The sequence below is a fragment of the Sylvia atricapilla genome, chromosome 2 (genome assembly GCF_009819655.1).
Source record: "Sylvia atricapilla isolate bSylAtr1 chromosome 2, bSylAtr1.pri, whole genome shotgun sequence".
Lineage (NCBI taxonomy): Eukaryota > Metazoa > Chordata > Aves > Passeriformes > Sylviidae > Sylvia > Sylvia atricapilla.
The window spans coordinates 75000843-75016754 of NC_089141.1; the positions used below are offsets into that span (position 1 = coordinate 75000843).

The 15912-nt window shown below is 43.5% G+C and overlaps 1 protein-coding gene across 7 annotated transcripts in view; it reads left to right on the plus strand.

Moving 5' to 3' along the window:
* The first annotated feature begins 4785 nt into the window (after positions 1-4785).
* MBNL2 (muscleblind like splicing regulator 2) overlaps positions 4786-15912 on the plus strand; it is a 107454-nt gene continuing 96327 nt past the window's right edge. For 6 of the 7 annotated variants that reach the window (XM_066313455.1, XM_066313458.1, XM_066313452.1 and 3 more), the window contains exon 1: positions 4802-4910. The gene's annotated coding sequence lies outside the window, so the exon portion shown is untranslated. Of the gene's footprint in view, positions 4911-15912 lie in introns of all 7 variants that reach the window. The other variant, XM_066313460.1, reaches the window with a different exon arrangement.

Sequence of the window (15912 nt, forward strand, 5' to 3'; positions counted from 1 at the left end):
TTCGCTTTGGTCTGTACTGTTTAATGACTACCTACCACATGGTATCATTGCATGACACACTTTCAGATGATATTGAGCATGCAAACTCCCACCACGGTGTTCTAAGATCAAGGAGTAACTGCACACTAGGCAGAACAAATGTGTCCAACTTTAAAGGGCGTAGAAGAAAGTTTAGCCCTGTGCAAGCAACACAAAGTGTCACTTGACCACAGGGTCAAGTCAGCAGAGTCAGGGTCAGAGAAGAGTCATACGTAGGTAGCATGGAGATGTCCCTCTGCAGTCCTGCTGGAGGACACGAGCACTGTATTGCCCTGAGCATGTTCATTACATTTACAGCTCTTCATTAAGACAATGAATGCATTAAAATCTTGTATGTCTGGGCTTCAGCTGGTTGTCACAGTATGGAAAGACTTCTTTCTGGTGCACAATAGCCCTATTATACTTTGTGGGTAGAGGGTTACTCTGACACACTAGAAATGAGCTGGAATATTGGTGGGAAGCACTCATTTTCTGCAATTACATGGAGAATCCTTCTTCTCAGATGCTTGTCTTCTACAGCTTTTTCACACAGTGAATGAAATGCCAAAGAATTGAATGAATCTATAAATGGGACACAATTGCTTCCAAGCCAGGGGTATTCTGTCTTCCTTTGAAACACAGGGCAATGGTTTTCTCCTAGGACCATCTGGCAATATGGCACCTCTACAGATTAAAGAAGAAGCCAGCCCCTACCAGGCCTTGGGTCAACTTCAGCTTCTCTATTTCTCTGAGCATAGCATGCAAAGCTCAGTCTGCTGTGGGATAAGACAGCTTCTGCTGTGATTGTTGAAGATGAGAACAATGTCATTGGGCTGGCTGTCTGTGGCTGTGCCTTGAGAAAATTTAATAGCACATGGCACATGGTATATCTGTAATCTATTGATTCAATATGGCCTTGAGTACTGAAATAATGAAAGACTGCAAAACCCTCTAATAAATGTATCGTGAATGTATTTGAAGTGTTATTTCCCAGGAGCATCCTGAACAGATGGGGCAGATGCTGCAGTTGTCGTATGAACAAATTTAATGTTGCATACATGAAAAAAAGACACAGCAAAACTTGTGCAGAAGCAGCAGCTTGCAGACTTTGTTTCCTTGGATGTTGGCATTGCACAAATGTTGGGTGAATTGTTTATGGAAATCTTCTGCTCCAGCATTTAATAATAAAATATTTGTGCTATTAACTTACTTGCATGAGTTTGTGTTTTCTCCTCTCTATTAAAAAAAATAGGGAAAAGAATGAATTATGGTCCTAGCTATGAATCCTAATGCCCACTGTATGTACATACATAGGTGCCCACACACAGGAAAACTTGATACTCTTTAAAAAAATGACAAGTTTGAGCTGGCTTGATGGCCCTTGAAACAGCAAATTCTTAACTTGTGGAGACAAGCATAACGTCAGTGAAACCACGCCAACTTTCCCTTCCTGCAGTACATGAATATGTAGATAAAAAAAAGGAGTAATTTGTAAAGTTTCTTTTTACTGGTAGTCTTGAAAATAAAGGGTCAAAGAGAACTCATATCTGAATTTAGGAGTTTGCCGTGGTCTGAAACAGACTGTTGGATTTCCTTGGTAGCCATTTTTATATAAAAGCAAATAAAAACACAGATTATGCCCATATGCCGGTATGGGCTCAAGTTATTTCACTCTATACATCCTTCCCTTGTAGGAAATTCCCAAACCGATTTTAGGCTAGAGAGAAAGGCACTGCACAGCACAGAGATTGCGTATGCCGGGTTTCCAGGTACGCCTAAATCGAAGGAATTCCTGGAACCCTGGTGTTTGAAATTCACGTGTGGAGACACATGGGGGCACCACTGGGCGGGGGATGGCTGCTGGTGGAAAATGGAGGTGCGCTGGCCCCTTCTGTGGGCAAGCTCGTAGGACTCCTGGATTGCATGGCTAGTGGGCAGCTTCAGGGCAAGCCCCGGCGGTGCAGCTGGTGTAGCAGGGAAGGCGAGAATGGAGACTGGAAACACGGATCTCATGTTCTGTTAAAAGACTTGACAGATAAGCTGTCAAGTTTCAGCAAAATTCAGCATAATTTCTGAATATAGTTTAATAAAATATGGATAGTTCAATTCAAACATCTTGTTTAAACAGTAACACCCCCCCCTTTGGTCCTTGTGGTATATTCATAGTAAAAATTAATAAGACAAATAAGACAAAAAAAAATCCCTGCAAATATTAAAGAGTTAATAGTATTTAACTTTGTCTTGCCTTCTCATCAGTTTTCTAGGCTGCACCTTTCCAAGTAGGATAATATCGACTAAGCCTCATTAAACTGATTGAGAAATAATTTTTTAAGAAAAATGCAAAATTAATGATCCATGCTGCAAGATCTATAAGCCACTTCAGAATGTACACTGATAAACTATTTCTACTAAAAAACAGTCTCAATTTGGTATGCAAAATGAACAAGATAGGAGCAAGTGCTTCCTAGGCACTTAGGAAGACATGAAATTCACACGTGTGTGAAAGGTTGGTGAAGAAAGGGTGCTTTTGGCACTGGTCCACTTAATAATGAGTCAGCATGAAGATTCCATTCCAACAAAAACAAGTCACATTGAGGGATTTATTGGCAAAAATTCTATATGCAAGTCACCAATTATTATTCTACTTTTTCATAACTGCTGAGGCTTAGCTGATCTACAGTGTCTTATTGTGGATGTTACATTCAAATGACTGGAGGAGAGCAACAAGAATGACACAAGTTTGAGAAAATGTGGCAATTTGAATCAAAAAGTAAAGTCTGAATGGAAAATATAAACCATTATATCTTTAGACATATATGTAAAAGATTGTCATAAATAGGATAACATCAGTCATCTTCCACAATCAAAAGAGGAAGACAAAATTTAATTAGGTAATTTTGCAGAAAGAGGGGCTTGCACAAAACCAGTTGATGGGAACATCAAGTAGCCTGATGAGAATAGGCACCTCATGGGTGGTTTTTAAAAGCAGGGTAAATACCTGTGTTAGATTTGGCCTGAAATAATCCTGCTTCTGGGAATAGATGCTTAATAGAAGGCCTCAAGAGATCCCGTGTTTTATTGTATCAGCTGTGCACTAAACTATCGACGGAACATCCTGTTGAGGCTTTTTGCACATTTAACACTACTTTAGTTCTGCTTTCTCTCATTTAATGAAGATTTAAAAGAATGTGCCAGGGGAAAAAAAAATGTTACAATCTCATTTATTTTCCTTCACAAAACTGCCATTCAACAAGATCAAAATCATACAAAAGGAGAGAAGGAATAGATAGAGATGTGGCTGTTGCTACTTCTGGTCACCTAGGGGCTACCATAATCAGCACTGGGTTATGCTGGAATAGCAGTAGGTTTTTAAATTTTATTTTGCACCCTTTTCAAAACCATCGTCTCCTCCTGCAAACTGGGGGAGGATGTCTACTGTACCTGGTGGCATCCTCAGGTAGGGTCTAGCTTGGCTTTGTGTTTACTCCAATTATTCTATTTCCCTTTCAAAGTAGAACAATATTACCATAATTTGTTTCATTTGGTATATTGAAACGCATTTAACCATGGGGTTGCCTTGCACAGACTGGTTAGAAGTGGTTTCCAGTTAGCCTTAAAATATTAATTTGTCACTCTGCTTATTACATAATTAATTTTTTTTAAAAAAAAGGACTTTTCTTTTTGTCTCTTTTTTTTTCAGCCTCTAACACCAAAAGGATATGGCTAAGTTGAACGAGTCACTTTCCTTCATCAAAATGTAACACATTTCTCAGTAGCAGTACAGTTACTGATCCTCGTGAAAGACCTCAGGGACAGACTAAAGGAATTTAGTTGAAATTGAAGTGCAGCTGCTTTCTGATTTATTTCCTGCTCCACCACCCTTGCACTGGGATACTGCAGCGGTTAAAATCCATCGAGGATAGGGCAGCTGTGGCCTCATCCTTGGATGTTGCCTGGCTTTCTGGAGAGGCTGTTCAGGGACCTGAGCTGCCTGGGAATGAATTGTGGGGTTTGGCAGGCGAGGCTTCAGCCCTGCCAGCGCACAGGGCAGGGGCTCGCCGGGATCACGGGGGCCCGGGGTGGCGGGGGAAGCGCGGCTGGAGCGGGCAGCGCTCCGCTGAACCGCACCTTGGGCTGCACCCGGCACAAGAGCACGAGCACAGTTTGATGGGCTGCAGGCAAACCGGGAATCATTGCGGCTGCCCTTCTTTCTGGATGGGGAATATTCCATGTTTTTTAGGGAAAGGTGCCAACCCTTGTTCCAGGGACAGCGGCCTGTGGGAGAACGGGGGCAGAGGGGTACCGGGGGCCTGCGCTGCCTGCTGCGGGCGAGGGGAAGAGAGCCCATTTTGCCCGTGAGCGACGCTTCACAGGAACAGAAACTGCTCACGAATTCGGGAGAAAATGCGGGAAGAATAATCCCTGGGAGCCAAGCCACGCGTTTGTTTCTTCCAGAAAATCGTCCACGGTAACCGGTGACACGCTATAGCCCCAGCAGTAAAAAGGAAGCCGAACAACACGACGCAAACCCAGGATTTTGGCCGCTCTGCAGCAGCGCCCGCCCGCCGCTGCCCCCGTTGTGTTGCGGAGGAAAGGCTCGGGCCCGTCCTCGAGGCAAATCCCCGCGGCCGGAGCCCGGCCCCGCGCCGCCGCTGCCCTGTTCCCCGTTCCCGGCCCCGGCGGCCGGACGGCGCGGGCTGCGGCGGGCGGGCCCGGCCCCGGGGCGGTGCGAGCGGCGCTCGGCCCCGGCAGGGAGGGGCCGGACCGCCCCTACGCGAGGAGCCGCCGCCGTCGCGGTCGCGGCGGGAGAGGTGACAAGCCGCTGCTGCGCTGAGCCGCCTCCGCCTGGCTGGGAGAAGCGGGTGTACCCCCGCTCCGCGCTCCGCTCCGAGGTAAGGCAGCCGCCCGCGCCGCCGCCAGCCCACCCCCGCTCCGGGGCGGCCGCGGGGCCGCGGCGTGGGGCCAGCCCGCGTCCTCTCGCCGCGGGGCCGGGCCGCGCGGGGACGCGGCGGGGCTCGGGCTTGCCCGGCGGCCCGCGGAGGAGCCGTGGCAGCGGTGCCGCCGCCCCCGGGGCAGCCTGGCGGCCGCGGCGGCCCGCGGCGCTTCCCTGCGCGGGGAGCTGCCGCCGCTGCCCGTCCCGCCGCACCTGGACCGCGGTCCCTCCCGCTGCCGCCGCCAAGGGCGCGGGAAGGCGGCCCGAGCCCCGCGCCCGTTCGGGTGCCCGCCGCCCCCGCCGCTCGCCTCCCCTTCGCTTCCCTGGGGAAGCCGCCGCGGCGTGGGACGGGGCGGGAGGCGGCGGGCGCTGCTGCCTGGCCGTCGCGTCTGGTTCAGCGGTGATTTATGGTTTTGTTAACTCAGCATTTGGCACGGCGTGCGAGCGGGGAGAGCGGCGAGCGGGAGTCATAACTTTGTGTTACTTCTGGAAGGGAAAGGGAAAGGGCCCCGTGAGGCCGTGGCCGCCCCAGCGGCTTCCTCCAAATCCTGCCTCCCCGCTCCATGCCCGCCCGCTTCATCCCTGCGCCGGGGACTCGCTGCGGCCGGCGGGGAATAGCGCTGGGCAGGTTCCTGGGGGGACACCCGTGAAGGTGAGTGTGGCAGAGGGGGAAAAACTGTCCGAAATGAAATGTTTTTCTTGCTCCTGGTTTTGTGTGGAATCCCTATATATTTATTCCTTGTTCGTACCTATGTGTTTGTCTGCGTATATGCAGAATATGCACACGTATTTTTTGAACTATGAGAACATTGCCTATAGGCTTCTGTTTCCAGATGTTTTGTTTTCTTTTTCTTTCGGGCACATTTACATTTCTGCTGAGAGGGAAACAGCAGTAATGTGGCCGAATGTATATTTGAGCAGTAGCAAGGAATAACTTGTGTGCCTTTAATTCAGCTGCAGAGGATATCCATGTGGGATTAATATACTTAAGTGATCGTGTCACACTGACGTATCTTGTTCAGACTTGTAGGTTTTTAAAGCAGTGTGGACTTGTAGGTAGTAGCGGAAGTGTAATTAATTTTAAACATGTGACTTGGCCTAGTGCTTATGATTTTAATGTGGTATTCGTACCTTGGTAAATATGCATAGATTTAGCCATCTGTCCTCTATTTTCCCTTCGTGTGTGCACGTACCACACTATGCAAATGAAAAAGGTACCTGCGGTAAGATTTAGGGCCAAATACATATTTCAGCTCTTCTGGGAAATGCTCTAAAGTTACTCTCAAGGACTAGTGGAAAGCGTCTTTCATACAGTTTCTGAGTATATTTAAAGTTAAAAAAAATAGTTGCTCCACCATCAGTTATGTCGATTTGTAGCTTGTATTTGGCACCGATATTATTTGCATTTGTCGAGTGCAGTTGATACTGCTGCTGGAAGGGATGTAGTTTTTCCCACTGTGGACAAGGCCCTTTTGTGCAGTGTCAACCTCATGCTTTTAGAGGTTGCATGAACCCCTGGGTGGAGCCAGCCTTGCAGTTTCTTTCTGCAGTGACAAGGTGGTGGTGGGGTGCCAGCTCCGGTGTTGCTCACTGGAGATCATAGCAGCAGCACTTCTGCCACAGGCTGGAGCTCCCAGTTGGGGCACGCCAGTTTTCGGCACTTGTCAGTGTTGCAGGCATATGGTATGGCTTATTTACACATCAGTGAAATTTGGAATAGCAGTGAACCACCCTGGTGATTTGTACAGTGTGGGGGTCTGTCTGTCTGTCCGTGCAAGGTAACCCGGGACAGTGCCTCTTTTCCTGCAGCTGAAGAGATGGGCTGTTCTGCTGTGGTTTTGCTGCCGTCACCACAGGAGTGGTACCTATCTGCATTGTGCAGATAGGTGGGTGGATGATATAACATGGGTCGCTTCAACATGCCTTCTCCTCTGAAACTTAGCTCCTCTATTATTTATGGCCCTTTCTCTGAAGAAATGGCCTGGGTTTAGTTAACAGCAACCCTGCCAAAATCTCTAATCTTTGGAATTGGTATGTTTGGGATTGTGATGCTGAAATCTTCATCTGAGCATCATTTGCTTAAATTTGGCTTTTATAGAATAACAGTTGTCATAAGAAGATTAAAAATAAAGTCTACTTGCTGCTAACACTTGGTGGGTGAAATTTTCATCTCTTATACTCCAGATGCTCTGCAGTTTCTCTGCTGGTTGCAGTCTCTAGAATTGTACTGTGCAGTACTAAATGCTTTTTCTCCTAACCTAGGAGTTCCTAAACTGTGGCAATACCTACCATAGCGAAAGTAGTACATGAATCCTGCCACCAATGGCATGTGACTGCCATTTGGGGAACCTTCTTAGTCTTGCTTTTCCTTGGGTTAAAAGCTTGTTTACAAGACACTGGAAAAAGTTCTGTTAACTTTTTGTCCTGATTTATGGCAGGAAGAAAGAAAAAGTGTATTAAATTGGTATTCCCATTGCTCACTGATGGTGTTAGATTTTTTGCATCATCTGGGTAGCTCTTGGAATCTCAGCAACACTACACGATTATTTTGCTCCTTATGCTGCCAAGTAGAATTATATAGCCTAATTTATTTAGATTTGGCATGTTCTCACTGAAAGTCATGCAATGCTAGGTGAATGAACGGTTTTCTTGTTTATATTGCCTTCACTCCACACTCCCCTTTTAATAGGCCCTCACAGGTCTTACTACAGTTCTACTTGAATGTTTCTGAATTTTGTTGAATCTGGCAATAAAAATAGAAATAAAGAACTATGAATCACATTGAACTTGTTATCAAAGAAGGTATTTTGATGCTGTCAGTTACCAGGATAGAAATCTCACTTCTCATGGCTCCAGCCAGTCCTACAATCAAATTTACTGCTCTTCTATAATTTTTTTTTCTGACAGTTTATTGTTAGCTCTCTGTTGCTGAAGTACTCAGGACAGATGTGAATACACTGCGTTCATCTTTGAAGAATTACAGAGTCACCTAATTGGCTTCCAGATCACACTGTATCTTTCTTCATAGCCCTCTATTGTAATTCAGACACTTCCAGTCTACTTATTATTCCTTTCCAGATGTCTTTTAACAGTCGAATCTTTGCTGGATCACTTTTCCCCTGATGAATTATTATTTATTTTCTCAGAGGCATCTAAGAAATAAAATGACTGATGGATTATTTTTTTCCCCTCCCATTACCTTTCTTCAATATTCTCCCACGTTCATTTGCAAGTAGAGCTACTTAGAAAGTGTTCATTAAAATGTCATTGAAATGAAAGTCAAGGCAGAGTGTTAATCAAAAATGCTTTTCAGTTTCAAGTCACTCATTTCTCGTGAATAAACTTCTAAAAACAAAAACAATCTCTTTCTTTTCTACTGCTGATACTTTCTTTCCTGTGCATTTTGCTGTCTTGATCATCGTGGTTGGATTATTTGTGGTAACTGCTTTGACACAATCGATTGGCTTAGGGCTTTAGAGAAACACAGTATCAAAACACTCAGCTAGGTTCAGAATAAAAATATATTACTTGATCAACTACAGGTATGAAGAAAGAGTAGACCTCTTCAAGAATCTTGATGTGCTGAAGAACTCAACAGTTTATCTTGCCTTGCAGCTGCATGCTAACATGTTGAGCTCATGTTGGGTGGCTGATGGCAGTGATGACTGTCGGGGGCTGTTCCTCTGCAGAGCCCAAGATAGCTCTGCTGCTGCTCAGGGCTGGGGCCACAGGGAGCTGTAAGATAGCGGGTAAGTGTTTGAGCACTGTGAGGATGCAGTCTGCAAGATGGTATGATGTTGTGTTACTGGGGAAGGACATAACATGTTCTGGAGTAATCAGATTTCTTAGATTGGGAGGCTTCATGGACTGCCCAGAGTGCACTGGAGACACAGATGACTCTTTGCCTAGATAGAGCTGAGACAGCAACGCTGTTATTGAGTAGTGTTTCAGTATGAAAGTATAATGTCAGTGTAAAGTCCAGAAATACTTCTGACCTATGACCAGCTGGGATCGTGTATCTTAAAGCAACAAACCTAGGGTCTGGCTGTGACTGCAAACTCTTAACAAGGCTTTCCTCTGCTCTCCACTGAATTCCGGGTTTAGGTTTAACTTCAGCTATTCTTTCTTGTTTGGATGGTGCTGCAGTTGTTTGTGCTGAAGGTTAAATAGGTCTGTTGTATTTTCACATTGGCAGAATTTGAGACTGTTGCTGGCTAATTCACCTGGTGGTTTGACAGTGATGTTAAGAAGTAGTGTATAGGGAATTGAGCTTTGTAGGTCTCTACAGGGGAAGGAGCAAGTGATGTGGAAGCAGCTTTCTGCTGCTGCCTTGTCTCCATTGCCCCTAGTTTATCCAGGAAGGACCCAGGCTATTAATAATATTTTTGTGGGCTCTTCTGAGGTATCCCCCCTGGTGAGAGAGAAATATTTCATGCCTGATAGTATCAAAAAGGAGGTCTATGAGGTTGAGTTTATATCAGCCCATACCTCCTCTGAAAACAGATAATTTGAAATATAGGAAGATCCATGTCCTTTCTTTAGTTTGATGTCCCTGGTCTGCACCATTAGGCTTACTGAAGTGAGCCAATAGTTTTGTTGCTTATCTTTTTCAGGAACAGGAGGTTTGGGACTAAGCAGTGGTTGTTCAGGATAGTATATCCACAATGAGTTTCCTCAGCTGTGGTAGGACTGTTACATTTTCAAGGAGGAAGAAGACTTCCAAGCATTTTGTCCATGATTTCAGACTGGAAGGAGTATGGTTGAATTCGCAGTTCTCAGAGGAAAAAAAAGACGTCCTGTTTTAAGATTAGGCAAGGCCTAAATGTGGTTGGCTTGAGCCGTGTAAGCTGGCTGTTGGTGGATATGGGCGAGACGCTGTTTTGTTTCCTGAGAGGGCTTTCCAAGTGTGCACAAGGTTTTCACAAAGGGGAGTGTTTCCTTTCTGTGCAGTATGTGTGTATGGATGTCACAGGCCTTGAGCCTGGAAAGCTTAGCACAGGCTTTGATGCATTAGTTATTTTAGCGTTTATTGGCCATTTCTCCATTTGAGAGTTTCTGTCCTATGCATATGGTGAGGTACTGATAACATCAGGATGATTTTTGGGTATGTTACTGGAGCAGTGCTTGTCAGGAGTTGGTTGTGCTTTTGATCATTGCTGATGTGTGGGTGCCTGAGCCCTCAGGCCCTTGCCCTGCTGCTGTTGATGAGATCTGCATGATCGTCAGTCCTTACTCTGCTGAAGCTTTCTCTGGTTTCTGGGAAGCTGGCCGTGTTTTCACTTGCCTGAATGAGGCAATGCTCTTTCCATAACTGCAGTAGTGTTGTGATATCGATAACGTTCAACTTCTCTGTTAAGTGTTAGGTCAAGAATATTATCAGCTTTGCAGGTTGGTAAAGGTGTGATATGTGAAGGTGCCAAGGGAACTACGAAGAACTGGCTTTTCTTAAAAAACACAAGGTGATAAAGTTTGGGGATTTTATCATGTTCAACCTTGTGTCAAAGTGTCTGCTGAAATTCTCAAGCTTCATAATTCTGGGACATTCTGTTACCTTCCATTGCAAGATATTAGTGCTAGCCTTCCTAAAGCTGTTTTCTTTATTGTAATCTTTGAGTGAATTAATTTTAGCTTTGGCTTTTCAGGTTAATGAAATCTAATAAAGATAACTTTACTATAAGCACCTTGGATTTCACATTTACAGAAGCAAGTGAACAGAGTGGTTCTTGGTGTCTGCTTGTCTTGGACACTGTTGTGAGGAGCAGGGAAAAAAGATATGGGATTTATATCTCATCTAGAGAGCTTTGGGTGATGCAATGTATATCATATATTTCACTCTCGGGATTGTGTATTACCTGTTGGCAGTTAGAGGTAGGTCTTACATTACTCAATTCATTCACTTAATTTCATAATGTTTTATGCTCTTTGCTTCCTGTTTGTAGTGGAGTGTATTTCTTCTGCTACTTGCAGCTACCAGAAAGCCAGAAAGTATCTGATTTCTCTGGTTCTTTCCCTCTAATTCCTTGGAAAACCCAGCCCTGTTTATACCATGGCAGATGAAGTGTGCCAGGTCATTTGGATTGCTAGGTCCCACAAGAGAGGCATGTGAATTGTCTTGTAGGAACAAGCTGTTGAATCCCAGGAGTGGTTAGACCTGGATATGCCTCCTGTGGGAGCTGTGGTGAGTTTGGACAGGAAGGATAAGGGCAGGGTAATGTTAACATTAAGGCACATTCCATCAGAAGATGGTGTTGGTGGTTTCAGGCAGTAATTTTTTATTTTAAAATAACCTGTCCTTGCTGTTGTGAGTTAGAGGAAGGGAAAAGAAAAATCTGTCTGCTTCCTGAGCTGTAAAGAGGCCACTTGACTAATGGTGTGGCAATAACTGGAGGCCAGAGCTGGGTGGATCTCAATACTCCTACCTCACAAAGCAGCAGAAAGGTTTGGTCCTCTGAACTGTGGTGATGGCCCTGGGGCTGACAGGAGGATTACTGCACTGTTCTTGCTTCCTGGAAAGCTTACACCATTCTATACAAGAAGAAAGCGAGTCTTAAAATACAAATTTCAAAGATGGCTGAAGTGGGTTTTTTTATGTACTAAGAGCAGTTCCTAATCTGCTAGAGCTGGTCCCTACTGCTGCTGAGTCCCTGGTGGACTCTGCTGCTGGAAACAAACTGGGGTGGGGGAAAACGTTATTAGTGCAGAACTGTGCAGAAGGCTTTTAGGATTGAGATAATGAATTTTCTAAATAGGAGGAATAATTGAAAGCGCTGTAGTTCCAGTTTGCTTACTCCAGCAAGATTTTTGTCAGCAGGTTCTCAGTTATTTGTTGATTTCTGCAAAATAGACTGAAAAAGGAAGCAGAACGAATGGATATCCATAAAGGTTAAATTTTTTGGTTTGACTTTTTTTGTTGTTGTTGTTGTTGTTGATTTTTTATTTGTTTGGGGTTTTTTGGTGGTTTTGGTGTTGGTTTTTGTTTGTTTGTTTGGTTTTTGAGCTGCTAGTACTCTTGAAGTTTCATTGTCTCAAAAAGAGCTCTTTGGAGATGGCCATAATTGGAAACAGCTGGATAAAATTTGCAGGTTTTTAAAGGACCTATAAAGAACTCCTGTAGAAAATAAGCACTGGTCACTTCATTTTTATTGTTAAGTAGCTTGATATTAGGAACCTTTGTAAAATAGAAGTGCATTCAATAAGCAAAATATCTGAGAGTACTGAAATAGAAAGGTCTGAAATTCTGTGGATATTTCAGTACAGGATGCAGAGCTTTTAACATATCCCTTCTGTCAGCAGTACAAAGAGGAATCAAAAGAAGCAAATGCAAAACATCTGAGTGGTAGTCCCTTGTATATGCAGCCAGTAGTAAAGGGAAGAGAAAACTAGAAGTCTTTCTACTTCATCCAGTGTTAACTGAGCACATGGTCACGGGCTTTTGTCAAGGCAGTACTCGTAGCTCAGATGAAGTCCTATTGCCATGTCTAGTTCCAGTGAAAAGTTACTGTTATAGGAAGGAGTCTAGGTTGAGGGAGCTGGGTTTATTTGCTTAAATGAAAAGTAGGCAAGGTACAGCCTAGTAGCTGTTACAGCTATTGGAGGATGATTATGAAAATAGTAGGACCAAACTCGACTTAGTAGTGCCAAGTGACACCAAGAGAGAGTGACAGCCAGTTGTTTCTTTGGAGATTCCGGTTGAATGTTGGGAAAATCTTTTTACCAGGAGAGTAGTGCAGCACACCAGCAGGTCATCCAGAAGAGCAAGTATCTGCTCTGTGAGCTTCTCAGGACTCATCAAGGCAAAGCCATGCTGACCCAGTCTGCTCTCAATTATAGTTTTCTTTTGGGACAGAAGCTGGACTAGGTAAGATACCCCCTTAGGTTTCTTACAATCAAAGTTTCTAGGAAAATTCCTGAGGACCAGCAGAATATTTTGTCAACTGGTTTCTTTTGTTCTTACCTCTGTCTGAAGGAAGGGACAGAATGCTTTGAAGGTTAAATACAATCCTGCCCAAACAGGCAAACCTCTCCTCATGGGTCTTGCTGAAGGTAGCTTTGGGGGATGAGGTGGCATTGCAGTTGTCTAAAGGGCAGGTGGTCTGCAGTGAAATTTAGTTTAAGTTAAAGACTTAAGACTTTAAGTTCATAAGATTATATACCCCACAGCAAAAGACCTATGTAATCTTCATCTTGTACTTTTTCCCTGCATTCCCTTTTGCTTAGTAGTATTACCTTTAAGTAAGCCAAAGATAGTAGACAGGATATCTTCTGATCTTATTTGGCTCTCCTGAAATGTACTAGTGGTCGTATTTTATCCTTGTTAGAACTGATATGAGGGGGAACAGCCAAATGACTAGTTTTGTCAGTTTATAACACTTCATTTTTGAGAGAGGAAGAGGAGAGATGGAGAAAATACAGAATTGGTGAAGTAGTTGTGTTAGGAAGCTGGATGCTGTCCCCTTACAGACATTTCCCTACAAATAAACTCTCCGTTCCATATTTGGATCTCTGGTGAATGAAGTCCTGTATGCATTTTGATTTTTGAGGCCTTTTTTTCTGTAATTTGCTTCATTTTTCTAGTAGTGGGATTAAATACTGACATGTGCTACTTGAAACATGCTGTTTTCAGAGGTCATGCTGTTGGATGCCATTTTATCCCACACAGTGCTTCTGCTAGAGGACCTTGTTTCTTGCCTTGCATTACTCATACTTGTTTGCTTATTTTTTTCTGTGTGAAAACAATTCTTGTTTCTCTTTGTGCTTACAGCTACTTATTTCTTGGTTTCTGTTACATGACATTTGGGAAAAATTGAAGGTTCATGTTCATGTATATAGTATTTTGTGGCAGAGTAATTAGGCAAAGATCCACATGTAATGTTTAAAAGCATTATACAACAAAGTGCTCCTGACACTTTACAGTAATCAGAAAACAAGCTGAAACAAAGCAGCCTCTTTTGAGGTGCAAATGGAAATTTGGTGCAAAACTCATGACTGAATGCATCTAAGTCTAATGTTTAAAGAAAAGCTTGTGTAAGTGAACACAAACTCATAGACTTCACAAAACAGAGCTGCCTGTTAACCAAAAGACTAGTTGCTTGCCAGCAGTTCACTTGGCATAGCTTTCTCCTACCTGTCATCCATACTTCACAGAAAGACATAAAACCCTGCACTTACATACTCCAGGCCCTCTCTTCTTGCCAAAGTAATGCTTTTTTAATTATATAGAGTCCTCTGCTCTTACATGTGTGGGTTATTAATTGCTGTAAAAAGGTGAGGGATTGAATGCTGCTCTTACTGATTTTAAAAAACAAAAATTATCCAATTGGCTTTCATTTTCTGCGAAGTTTCCTGGAGCCTGTTTTCTCTGCTTACAGTGGAGATTGCTTGCTGACTGCTATATGCTCCTGAGCCTCTACCCTCCAGACTCAGGCTGTTAAGAGGCAGCTTGTAGGGAAATGGGAGGCAGCATGGTTGTTTTGCACTTGTATTGCAGAAGCGTGCAAAAACAATAGGGTAATTTTAAAGAATTAGAAAGTTGAATTATTGCTGTTTTGCTAATTGAAGATGGGAAAATTCAAAATGTAGCTTGGTTTCCGTGACATTTTTCCCTTTGGGTTTATAATGGATTAATAAAATAGAGCTTTTGATTTAAAGGATAATTAGAGAGTTCTTATTACATCACTCATTTAAAGATGTATTATTTGGAGCCATTGCTTGAATTATATGCAGGAGTTCGAATATATTTGAGGCTGATAACTGAATCCTCATAGATTTTAAAAATACTGGGTTTGCATGCAGAAAACTTGCTCAGAATACATCTCTCATATAGTTACATTAAGTGTTAATTTTGGTAATTGAGGAACTTCTTGGAAGACAAATCTTGCTCCGTTGTCTTCCCAGTAGGTTGGAAATCGCCAAGATAAGGGGCAGAGGTTTAGTAAATGCATCCTCCACTATATTCCTTGAAACACAAGAGGATTTCCCTATGCCCACGTGACTTTGTGGCTGAGGTTAGTAAGCTTTATGAAAAGGTGATTTATCAAATGGTTTCCTCCTGTTGTGGGTTTGAAAAGGAACTACTCCAAATCTGAGGCCAGAACAATGGGTGTGGAGGAAATTAGTCATGGAGGGGTCTGAGGAGGAAGGAGCATGTTTTTATCAGCAGTGGAAGAACTTCCCAGTACATGGAGGTCTCACTAAAGATGATCTAGGCTTCAGGGGTAGTGATTACACCTTTGCATTGTTTCCAATTGGGTATTAAAACTTAAAGGTACAACACTTGCTTTCTTTTTAATTTGACACATTTGGGAAGTATTCTTCTTAGCCACATGGATTTGAAATACATTTTTATGAAGGCTTGAGGATTTTGTGTTCATTTCAGCCAAAGTTGAAGGCTCGGGAGGTTTCCATCAGGTAGGTCCCTGGCTGTGGTTATATGAACTAGGGGGGCATGAAGTCATTTATCAGAGAGAGATTGATCTTGAATTTATGATACATGTTTCTAGCTTAAACAGTGCTTGTGCTTTTACACTGTGATTCCTTGTGATTGATAAAGCGTATCCTGGATAGTGCTTAGCAGCTGAATGATAAAGGGTTTCTGTTTTGTATATAGTCCTTTTACATTCTGCTGGAAGATTTGGGAAGATCTGTTCTGATAGGAATATTTCTGAGGAAATGGTTGCCTTTTTGGATGGGTACAGGTATCTAAATATGTGGCATCTAAAATGGCACTATACAATTTTGTATCTGGGACATCTGTGTGGGGCTGGCAAACATAAGACATACCAGTAACTCAGTCCTTCCAGCAATGGCCGCTGAAGGCCAACAGAAATTCCCTAGGGCATCTAGAAGAAACTAGATATCTGGGTTTGGATGATCAAATTTTCAATTTTAATGTTTTAATACTTCTGTGATTCTGGTATTTCAGATGAGCAAACTGAAAATGGCTTTTTATTCAGCTGTCAAGA